Source organism: Odocoileus virginianus, chromosome 14 (genome assembly GCF_023699985.2).
Source record: "Odocoileus virginianus isolate 20LAN1187 ecotype Illinois chromosome 14, Ovbor_1.2, whole genome shotgun sequence".
NCBI lineage: Eukaryota > Metazoa > Chordata > Mammalia > Artiodactyla > Cervidae > Odocoileus > Odocoileus virginianus.
Genome location: NC_069687.1, coordinates 50,867,905 through 50,880,244, shown reverse-complemented (window position 1 = coordinate 50,880,244; position 12,340 = coordinate 50,867,905). Strand labels below are relative to the sequence as shown.

Here is a 12,340-nt window from a genome sequence, read left to right as displayed (position 1 = left end):
AATTACTCTAAGGGGCAGAATCTGCAGGGCCCTTTGACTACAGGCATGACTAAAATAGTGCCACTCCTTTAACAAATTGTGAAGTAGGTGGTTTGCCATTGAGATTGCACTGTCTCTGATAGTGACCTTCATTCCCAGATCATCATCTTTTCCATGCTGGAGGAAAATAATCAGATAAATCTGAAAAACTGAGCCATGGTTAAAGAAGGACTTGATTAAGATGTATTTGGCTGCAAATCACATAAAGCCTGGAAAACAATGGCTTAAACGCTAGGACTGTGTACTGTGTCACTTAATAGGAAGTTTTAAGGTAAGCGAGGCCAAGTAAGGTTATATGCTTTAGGGTAGGGATGGCCTGTCTACAGTTCTCCTGTTCTTCCTTATTGTGTTTGACATTATTACCCTAGATTGTTGCCACATAAGTGCAAACTACTTGACACATACTCAAGCATCAAATTCTCTCAAAATCTTCAGAAAACAGCATGAAGCGGTAATAGAAAAAGGGTTTTGTTCGATCTCTAGCTCTGTGTTTGGTTTGTGAGAAAATATTTCCCAGAAATTCCACAGTAGACTGAGTCTAATGCCTACAGTTTCACTGACAAAGAATAGAAGAGATTTTTTTCCCCATGACATAGAACAAACTATTGGATTCCCTGAGGCTTGGAACATTCCTACCCAAACAAAATCAAGGCTCTGTCAGCAAGGAAAAGGGGATAGCAAGTATTAGGTGGATGACCATAAGTATCTAACTTGAAGGGCCTGGAATTTAATGGATCACTCTTTATGAGAAAATTTACATTTAAAAGAGACTTGAGACTTGAGATTTTCAGAAGGACCTAGAAGGAATTTCAATTTACTGCCAACATGAAGTAGCAGGGACGAAATTTACTTTCCCATCTGAAAACAAACGAACAGAAAACCTGAAAAACCAGAGTACACAAATGAAACAGTGATTTTTTCAAGACATTTGATAGCAAAGAATGAAGGATGGTGGTTGCTAACAGACAAGAAACAAATGATATGAAACCTAGAAAAATGCTAGAGAAAAACTGACGATGTTAAGTAGTAACATGAAAGATAAAAAGAAGATACAAATAGAACTCCTGCAATGTCTGAGTTGAAAATACACTGGATGGGATTAATGACACTTTAGTGAGGGATATAACAGAAAAACTAGTGAGCAAAACATTTCCAAATTTGATGAATACTTTAAATACACAGACACAAGAAGCCCAACAAATCCCAAGTACAAAAAACATCAAGAAAACCTCTCCAAGGCACATTATAATCAAATTGCTTCAAACTAGGGATAAAGAGAAAGTCTTAAAAGCAGACAGAAAAAAAGACATATAGAGCAGAACAAAGATAGGCATGTCACCAGATTTCTTGCTCGAAACAATGCAAGCAAAAGACAATGGAGCAACATTTTAAATTGTTTGAAAGAAAAGACCCTAAATTTTTAAACCTTAAATTCATAACCTAGCAAAGATAATTATCAAAAATAAAGACAAAATACTTTCAGATATACAGAAGCTGAAATAATTTATTAACAGGAGCTCTACATTAATAAGAAATGCAGAAGAAAATTCTTAAGGCAGAAGTAAAATGATATTAGTAATCAATTTGGAATTGAGAGGTTTGGGAAATGAAAAGTGAATGAGTAAATATAGATGTTCATGTATTATTTAGCTTTCTGGAAAACAAAATTGATTGCTTAAACAAAAATAATTCTGTAGGGTACAGCTTATATGTAGAAGTTAAGTGTATAACAATAGTACAATAGTCTGGAAGGGAGAAATGGAAACATACTGCTGAAAGATTTTTATACTGTACTATAAAAATACTACACATGAGTGGTATACTATCATTTGAAGATAGAGTGTGATAACTTAGGAGGAGAAGGGGATGACAGAGGATGAGATGGCTGGATGGCATCACCAGCTCAATGGACATGAGTTTGTGCAAGCTCCGGGAGTTGGTGATGGATAGGCAAGCCTTGCGTGCTGCATTCCATGGGGTCGCAAAGAGTCAGACATGACTGAGCAACTGAACTAAACTTATACCTTAGAAGGGGTAATTATTTGTCTTGATTGAACTTGGCACATATTCTGAATATGGGTTTGCCTTATAGAGTGTCTGATCCACCAGTACAGGATTGCATAGAATGTCACATCAGATCAGGAGAACCACTTTTCCACAAAGGAGATGCAACAGTATGCACATGACCATAGGATTTACTAGTTTTTTCATATGCTTTATCATCTACAAGCTGCTGGGCTTCTAGAACAATCTTTGGATGAGGCAGCTGAGGTGCCAGTTTGGAGAAAATGTAAGAATAGGATGTCATTCAGCATACAATATACATCCTAAGTTGACGACATATGTTTCCCCATGAATATGTCCAAGAACGTAAAATTGAGAGTAGCATCACTTCCAGTGACCTGGGGAATTTCTGTTATTCACCCCTACAGCTCTTGACTCTGTAGGTCTAAAGGTGCTTGTTCCAAATGTAGTATTTCCACCAGAAAACACAATTAGAATCTTACTAAATTTGTTCAGTTCAGTTGCTCAGTCATGTCTGACTCTTTGTGACCCCATGAACCGCAGCACAGCAGGCCTCCCTGTCCATCACCAACTACTGGAGTTTACCCAAACTCATGTCCATTGAGTCAGTGATGCCATCCAACCATCTCATCCTCTGTTGTCCCCATCTCCTCCTGCCCTCAATCTTTCCCAGCATCAGGGTCTTTTCCAATGAGTCAGTTCTTCGCATCAGGTGGCCAAACTATTGGAATTTCAGCTTCAACATCAGTCCTTCCAATGAACACCCAGGACTGATCTTTAGGATGGACTGGTTGGACCTGCTTGCAGTCCAAGGGACTCTCAAGAGTCTTCTCCAACACAACAGTTCAGAAGCATCAATTCTTCGGGCCTCAGCTTTCTTTGTAGTCCAACTCTCACATAAATTTTTAAGCTGCCACTACTGCCCAGTCATTTTGGGCTCCTTATGTCAGTAAACCAACAGACAAGGAAAGGAGTCACTATCCTGCAGTAACTGACCTAGGTCTTAGGGAGGTTTTACAGTGGGGGCAGGGAATACTTTGGTACCCCAGTGATGCACTCGAAAATCTGCTATTCCTGTGACCAATCTTCACAAGTGGACTCAGGCAACAGCCATGGCCTGAGATAGGCATGGTGACCAGTGTCTCAGGACACACAGAGATGACGACTACCTGGCCCTTCCACCTTACTCACCAAGACCAACAGAGAAGCAACTAACTGTGGGTAGAGTACAGCTAAAGCTCTGAGACCAGCTGCAGTAGTAGGACTTCAGTTCATTCTACCACCTTAACACTATAACTTTTCCCGTGAAGATCTCCCCAAATCCTGAGAACCTGTTTCCGGATGGGCCTATCCCATTTGGAGGGGGATTCAGATAGTGAAAAGGGAAGACTATACTGATATGCCTTACAGAGCCCCTTTGAGGATTAACGAACTTATTTTTCTAACTGTTGGGGATGTTAGTTGGTGACAGCTCATGCCCAAGTCCCTCCCTAGGAATTTCCCTCTATTAAAGGGAGTTACTTTACCCAAGTTTATACCACTGCCTGGACTATATCATATCCAATAACTAGTTGTGAGATGAAGCCCCTCTCTTTCCTCAACCCATTCACATATAAAGTGCCATCTCAGCTCCAGCATTACTGATAGGATTTGTCTGAGATCTCTGTTGCAACTGCATCACAGTTCAACTTCTCCCTCTGCTGAATACTGCTTTACCCTTTTCAGCTGTTGAGACCAAGAGTTATCCTCAATAAACCTCCAGCATGCAAATCTGAGGGACTCTGTTTTCTAGGGAACCCAATATATGATACCCACCATCCTCAAATGTTATATAGAGGAAAAGATGCAGAGGCAGAGGCCAACACAATATTGTAAAGCAATTATCCTCCAGTAAGAAAAAAAAGATGCAGACGTTGGTATTCTTAACATAAAAGGCAAGCTGTGCCTAACAGAAGAGAGAAGCTGAACATAAAAAAGAAGTCCCTAAAACTGCTAATTGGGGACTTTAAAGTACTAGATCAGCCTTGGGTAGAGAGGACTTGTATTATCTTTTAGCTACTACCTCCATGTACTTGAAAGACTAGCCCTGGTCCCAACCAAAAAGTACAGGTGACTGTCACATTTTAAAAATGGATGGGAAAGCTCTTAGATTTCTCTGTACTGCTGGCACAGTCCCAGAGTAAAATGCCTTCCAAAAATGTGAAGCCAAGCCTCTTTGATCACAAAGCCTCAAGGTGTTGGAGGCAGATAAAATGTCAATATGGTTGGTGGGTTTATACTTATATAAAATGGCAAATAAAAAGGAGACATCATTAATTCATTAAACAATTTATCTTATATTGGTCTTCTAAGACTTTCCAAAGAAAGAAAACACTTTTAAACTCAATTCCCCAGTACAGAGGTGAACATATCTCCCTCAAACCAAACTTTAGATGGAATCTCTGAAGCCTACTCTTCCTCCACAGACCACTGTAACTCCTATTTACCTTTACTGTGACAGTGCATCCAAAATCCAGATGACCCAAGATGATCTAGATAACTGTCTAGAGGAATGAAACTTTTGTGGAATGCCAGTTGTCTCATCCAACTTTCCATTATTCCCTGTTTATTTACACATTGTGTGTATTATCTAGTTCTCCTTCTACCCTGGGTTCCTGGTCATTTTTCAAATTTTTGGCTTTCAATTTAGATTTACAGAAAAGTTGCAATGATAGAAGATGGTGTTCCTGTCTATTCTTCACTCAATTTTCTCTAATGTTAACATCTTACCACAGAACATTGTCAAAACTAAGACATTAATATTGGTATAATACTATTTACTAAAATGCAGCTTTATTTAGATTTCACCAGTGTTTCAACTAATGTTCTTTTTCTGTTGCAGAAGCCAGTATGGGATACCACATTACATTTAGTCATATGGTTTTTCTGTCTCCTCCATCTGTGACAGCTTCTTATTCTTTTCTTATGGTTGTTTTTAATGACCTTCCAGTTTAAAGACTACCCTTCAGTGATTTTGTAGAATGCCTTTCAGTTTGTGTTTATCTGATGTTTTCTCATGATTTGATTAGAGTTATAGGTTTGTGGCAAGAATACCACAAAGGTGAAGAGTCTTCCTCAATCACCTCAGAAGGTACATGATATTGAGACAGAGACAAGATGGTAGAATAGAAGGACCTTGAACTTACCTCCTCTCATGAGCACTCCAAAATCATAGCTAACTATTGAATAACTATCAATTAAAGAGACTGAGAAATTGGTTCAAGATGGCAGGGTGGAAGGACATGCACTGATCTGTGAGAGCACTCAAATTGCAACTAGCTGTTGAACAACTATTGACAGGAAGACACTAGAACCCACCAAAAACAGGTACACGTGTCTAAAGACAAAAGAGGCTAAATAATATGCTATGAAACAACCCAGATGAATCACAGAGGAAATCAAGGAGGAAATTTAAAAAATACCTAGAGACAAATGAAAGCAAAAACACGGAAAAAAAACCTATGGAATGCATAAAAAGCAGTTCTAAGAGGGAGCTTTATAGTGATACATGATTGTCTGAGAAAACAAGAAAAATCTGAAATAGACAACCTAACCTTAAACCTGAAGCAGTTGGAGAAAAAAGAACAAACAACACACAAAGTTGGTAGAAGGAAAGAAATCATAAAGATAGAGCAGAAATAAAGACAAAGAAAACAATAGAAAAGATCAATGAAATGAAAAGCTAGTTCTTTGGGGGAAAAAAAATTCATAACCCTCTACCCCCCAGATCATCAAGAAAAAAGGGAAAGGGCCCAAATCAGTATAATTAGAAATGAAAAAGGAGAGGTTACAATTGACACCACAGAAATACAAAGGATCATAATAGACTACTACAAGCCACTATATGTTGATAAAATGGGCAACCTAGAAGAAATGGAAAAATTCTTAAAAAGGGAGAATTTCCCAAGAATGAACCAAGAAGAAATAAAAAATATGAGCAGACCAGTTACAAGTACTGAAATTGAATTTGTGATTTAAAAACTCCCAACAAACAAAAGTCCAGGACCAGATGGCATCACAGGTGAATTCCATCAAACATTTAGAGAAGAGTTAACACCTATTTTTCTGAAACTCTTCCAAAAAGTTGCAGAGGAAAAAGCACTTCCAAACTCATTCTATGAGGCCACTATCACCCGGATACCAAAACCAGAGAAAGATACCACAAAAAAGAAAACTATAGGCCAATATCACTGATGAATGTAGATGCAAAAATCCTCAATAAAATACTAACAAACTGAATACAACCATATATTAAAAGGATTATACATCATGATCAAGTGGGATTTATCCCAGGGATGCAAGGATTTTCATTATCCACAAATCAATCAGTTTGATATACCACATTAACAAACAGAAGGATAAAAGCAGTGTGATCACCTCGATAGATGCAGAAAAAGTTTTTTGATGAAATATAACATCCATTTATGATTAAAAAAAAAAAAACTCTCCAGAAAGTGGAATAGGGAGAACCTACCTTAACTTACTAAAGGCCATATATGACAAATCCACTCATCATACTCAATGTGAAAAACTGAAAGCATGTCCTCTAAGATTAGGAACAAGGCAAGGATGTCCACTCTTACCACTTTTATTGAGTATAAAAAGAAATAAAAGTGATCTAAATTGGAAAAGAAGTAAAACAGACTATTTGCAAATGACATGGTACTACACATAGAAAATCCTAAAGATGCTACCAGAAAACTGCTACAGCTCATCTCTGAATTCAGCAAAATTGCAGGATAAAAATTTAATATACAGAAATGTGTTGAATTTCTAGACACTAACAACAAACAATCAAGAGAAATTAAGTAAACAATCCCATACCTAGAAGAAATGCTTAGGAATAAACCTACCTAAGGAGGCAAAAAACCTGTACTCTGAAAAGTGCAGATGAAAGAAATTCTGATGTAAGAAATCCAAGATGACAGGAAAGATGTGTTCTTGGATTGGAAGAACTGATATTGTCTAAATGACCATGCTGCCCAAGGCAATCTACAATTCAATGCCATTTATATAAAATTACCAGTGGCATTTTTCACAGAACTAGAATTGAAAAAGTTTTTTAATTTTATGGAAACAGAAAAGGCCCTGAGGAGCTAAAGCACTATTGGGAAAGAAAAACAGAGCTGGAGGAATAAGGCTCCCTGATTTCAGACTATACTACAAAGCTACAGTCATCAAAATAGTATGGAACTGGCACAGAAATAGAAACATATATCAATGAAACAGGACAGAATGCCCAGAGATAAACCTATGCACTTATCGTCTATTAATACATGACAAAGGAGGCAAGACTATGCTATGGAGAGAAAACAACCTCTTCAATAAGTGGTGCTGATAAGCAGACATTTCTCCAAAGAAGACATACCGATGGCCAATAAACACACGAAAAGGTGTTCAGTATCGCTCATTATTAGAGAAACGCAAATCAAAACCACAGAGAGGTATCACATCACACCAATCAGAGTGGTCATCATCAAAAAATCTACAAACAGTTCATGCTGGAGAGGATGTGGAGAAAAGGAAACCCTCCTGCACTGTTGGCTGGAATGTAAGCTGATACAGCATTATGGAAAACAGTATGGAAGTTCCTTAAAAAACTAGGAATAAATCTACCATATGACCAACAATCTGACTACCAGGCATATACCCTGAGTAAACCACAATTCAGAAAGACGCATGAACCCAAATGTTCATTGTAGCACAATTTACAATAGCCAGGACATGGAAGCAATCTAGATGTCCATCAACAGATGAATGGATAAAGAAGATGTACTACATATATACAATGAAATATTACTCAGCCATAAAAAGGAATTAATTTGAATCACTTGTTATGAATAAACCTAGAGCCTGTTATACAGAGTGAAATAAGTCAGAAAGACAAACATCGTGTATTAATGCATATATGTGGAATCTAGAAAATTGGTACTGATGGACCTATTTGCAGGGAAGGAATGGCAACACAGACATAGAAAATGTACTTGTGGTCACAGTGGGGGAAAGAGAGGGTGGGATTAACTGAGAAAGCAGCACTGACATATATACAGTGTCATGCATAAAACAGACAGCTGTGGGAAGCTGCTGTATTAACACAGGGAGCCCAGCCTGATGCTCTGTGGTGACCTAGTGGATGGGATGGCCGGAGAGCAACGAGGCTCAAGAGGGAAGGATGATATATGTATTTATATATATATATATATTTATATATTTATATATATATATATATATTATGACTGATTCGCATAGTTGTACAGTAGAAACCAACACAACATTGTAAAGCAGTTTTCCTCTGATTTAAAAAACAAGTGGTGCTGGGAAAGCTGGACAGCCGTGTGTAAAAGAATGAAATTAGAACATTCTCTAACACCATACATAAACGTAAACTCAACATGGATTGAAGACTTAAATGTAAAACTGGGATATTATAAAACTTCCAGAGGAAAATATAGGCAGGACACTGTTTGAAATAAATTACAGCAATGTCTTCTTTGAGCAATCTTCTAGAGTAATGGAAATGACAACAAAAGTAAACAAATGGGACTTAATTAAACTTGAAGACTTCTGCATGGCATAGGAAACCATAAACAAAATGAAAAGACAACCAACAGAATGGGAGAAAGTATTTGCAAATGATGCAACTGAGAAGGGATCAATCTCTAAAATATACAAACAGCTCATATAGCTCAATATCAACAAAAACACCCCAATAAAAAATGGCAGATGATCTAAACAGACATTTCTCCAAAGAAGACATGTGTGTGTGTATGTGTGCTAAGTTGCTTCAGTCATGTCCATCTCTTTGTGACTCTATGGGCTATAGTCTGCCAGGCTCCTCTGTCCATGGGATTCTTCAGGCAAGAATACTGGAGTGGGTTTTTGCCTTCCTCCAGGGGATCTTCCCAACCCAGGGATCAAACTCCCTTCTTCTGCATTGCCTGCTTTGGCAGGTGGGTTCTTTACAACTAGCACCACCCGAGAAGCCCTAAAGAAGACACAGAGATGGCTAAAAGGTACATGAAGAGATGCTCAACATCACTAATTATTAGAGAAATGCAAATCAAAGCTATAATGAGGTATCACCTCACACCAGTCAGAATGGCCATCATCAAAAAGTCACTTCTGGGGTCTCTGAAGCATCACATATTTGCTCAAAGCCAGCTCCTCCTGTCTTCCCGGCATATTACAATGCCTTCCACCTATGTGAGAATGTTTCTTTCTGGCTGGGCTAGGGGTTGCTTCCCCAAGTTACTGAAAACATCAGACTGAGCTGCCAAAGAATGCTGCAGTTCCTATACCTCTGGCTGACTTATTGCAGTGGTGCCATATTCCAAGAACAAGTAGGCTGACAGCTCCCTCCTTCACATTTCTGTGCCAAAGTAAGTCATTTGGATCCCAAAGAGCTCTGCTTGGGTTCCCGATCTTACCCTCTAGAAAAATAGCTCTCTTTAGTGACTTTGCACCACTGATCTCTTCCATCAGGGAGGTGAGTTTGGCGGGTCAGGCTGGGGACAGCTCACATTTTTCCTAGCATCCCAGCCTATGTCCCCTACCCTGCCTCTCAGAGACCTTGATAGTAAAGGCTCTCTTCGGATAGGCTCTTTCTTACAAACCATTCAGGGAAATATTATGTTGGCCAAAAAATTGGTTCAGGTTTTTCTGTAACATCTTATGGAAAAACCCAAACAAGCTTTTTGGCCAACCCAATAGCTGTGAGAGGAACACTGGGATGGTGAGTTTTATCCAGAACCACCAACACAATTTCAGCTGAAGTCTGACTCATCTGGGACCATCCCAAAGAAATGCAATGATTTAAATGCATTTCTTAAACCTTAAAGTGCTTAAAGATGTTTATGATCATCATTACATATATATAGTATCCATGCTACAGTGTGAGCTGCCTTCAGGAAGCTGGAATGCCAATACCATGGAGTTAAGATGATGGGAATTTCAGGGCCTGTGCAAGGCCTTGAATCACACCACATGAAAGCCTCTTCCTCAGTGCACTTCCCTGCTGCACCTGATCCTACCACTCCGTCTCTCTTTAAGCAACAACTCTTTCTGAATACAGTTTGATTCCTGCTAGAGGCTATGTTGACCTAGTAGATCAGATGCAACCAACTGGACACAGAGAAGGGAGCAACCCGATCCTTTTCAGGCTGTGCGAAAATGCACTTTAAGTAGTGAAGGCAAGCAAGATAGAAGAACTGGCTTCACATCCTTCCCACAACCCTGAGGAGCCCTCTGATGGCTCACTCCCCAGGAATGCAGAGCTTAGCTGACGGGCCTGCAGTGGTCTAGGTGTGGAGGACAACTGCCTGACATTGATTTCTGACACAGAGACCAGAACTAATAACAGAAGGTGCTTGACCCCAGGTCTCCTGAGGCTGCCTGAGAGATGCAGGACAAGAGCCGGGCATCTGCCAAAATACTCTCCTTTGACTGTCCTCCCCACTCTCAGCCTCTGCCTTCAGCTCTCCTGGTGAACACTGGCCTAATTAGAAGCTTACCAATGAAAGAATGGGAAGCTCAGTCAAGGACCTGAGGCCCAGAACTCAATCAAGGTGGGAGGTGGCCTAAAGGGGATGTTAGAAGGGGTCAGCCTCGGCTGTTCCAAGCTCTCCTTTGATGTCTAAGAGGGGTTGTCCACTCAATGTCCACCGCACAGCAGAACTTCATGGTGGCCTGCTTGTTCTCACCTTACAATGGCTCTGAGTTTTCGGGTGGGGGTGTGTAGAGGAGTTCTGGCCCTGGAAGCCACAAACAGCTGCCACCCTGTACACAGGGGCACAAGTGAATGAGGCCACTGCCCATGGCCAAGACTTGCCTCACTGCTGTCGGCACAACCCACTGACAAAGCCCTGGCCCTGAAGGAAGAACAGATGCTCCTCATGGAAAAGATGACCCTGCTTTCACCTCGCTCTGTCATTCTTCGTTGCTTCTCTGCAGAGGATGCACAGGACAACCCATTCAGTGGGTTACTTGTCACGCAGTTGAAACGCCTCCACTTCCCTTCCCACACAGAAAAGCAAGTTGTTCTGTAAGAGATTGAGAGCTATGTTATTTTAGGTTTAGCTTTGAATCTTCAGAACACTTAACTTTGAATACTTAGGCACTAAAATTCAGTTATTCTCCAACTTTGCTATTTATTTGCTACAAGTACTTTGCAAAACAACTTCTAAGAGTGGATTACAAGAGTGTGACCAAGAAGACTGTCCTGGAGAGAGAGCAACCTGTTGGGAAGGAAAGGGAGAGTCCTGTGTATAAAAGACGGTCAATGCATAAGGAAGTTGTGGTACATACACACAACAGAATATTACTCAGCTTTGAAAAGAACACATTTGAGTCAGTTCTAATGAGGTGGATGAACCTGGAGCCTGTTATATAGAGGGACGTGAGTCAGAAACAGAAAGACAAATTCTGTATATTAACGCATATATATGGAATTTAGAAAGATGGCACCAACAGTCGTACATGCAGGGCAGTAAAGCAGATACAGATGTAAAGAACAGACTGTTGGACTCAGTGGGAGAAGACAAGGGTGGGATGTTTTGAGAGAATAGCATTGAAACATGTAAATTACCATATGTAAAACAGATGACCAGTGCAAGTTTGATCCATAAAGCAGGGTACCCAAAGCCGCTGCCCTGGGACAATCCAGAGGGATATGGTGGGGAGGGAGGTGGGAGTGGGGTTCAGGATGGGGGGGACACATGTGCACCTGTGGCCAATTCATGTTGATGTGTGGCAACAACCATCACAATATTATAAGTAATTATCCTCCAATTAAAATAAATAATTAAAAAAATTTCTCTACCTTCCCTTCCTTTCTTTTACCCTCAATCATAGCCTTTGATCCAGGTCTGCCTCTCCAAAAATGTAGAAAGGCCAAGGAAAGGACCAAGAGGAATCTTTGCTTCTGACTTGAAAAAAACAAATTCAGGATGCCTTAAAAACTAGAAATAAGATGTTGAAGAAAACAGTGAGTCTTAAGTGCGTCACTTAACTGAGCATTATGCCACATAACTAGCCTGTATAATATTTTTGGAATCTTTGGAGAGAATGGAGAAACAGCTGTTAGCATCCTTTTTGAGAAGTTTCACAAGGGGTTACCTAGGATCTCCCTATTCTAATCATAGTGATGTTTTCACTAGGTTCTACCCAGAGAAGATGTTTCCCACAACCAAGTAGGCAGTATCCCTTTGGGAGATAGTAATGTATATAAACTGGATGTTGA

The 12,340-nt window shown here is 39.8% G+C and overlaps 2 long non-coding RNA genes across 7 annotated transcripts in view; one reads left to right on the top strand and one right to left on the bottom strand.

Moving 5' to 3' along the window:
* The window catches only part of LOC110124441 (uncharacterized), a 233,423-nt gene that overhangs the window by 12,435 nt on the left and 208,648 nt on the right, over nt 1–12,340 (bottom strand). For all 4 annotated transcript variants that reach the window (XR_011491245.1, XR_011491244.1, XR_011491246.1 and 1 more), the window contains one exon: nt 11,020–11,141. This is a non-coding gene — a long non-coding RNA (uncharacterized lncRNA). The remainder of the gene's footprint in view (nt 1–11,019; nt 11,142–12,340) is intronic.
* The window catches only part of LOC110124442 (uncharacterized), a 240,987-nt gene that overhangs the window by 163,917 nt on the left and 64,730 nt on the right, over nt 1–12,340 (top strand). The gene's annotated exons all lie outside the window — the stretch shown is intronic.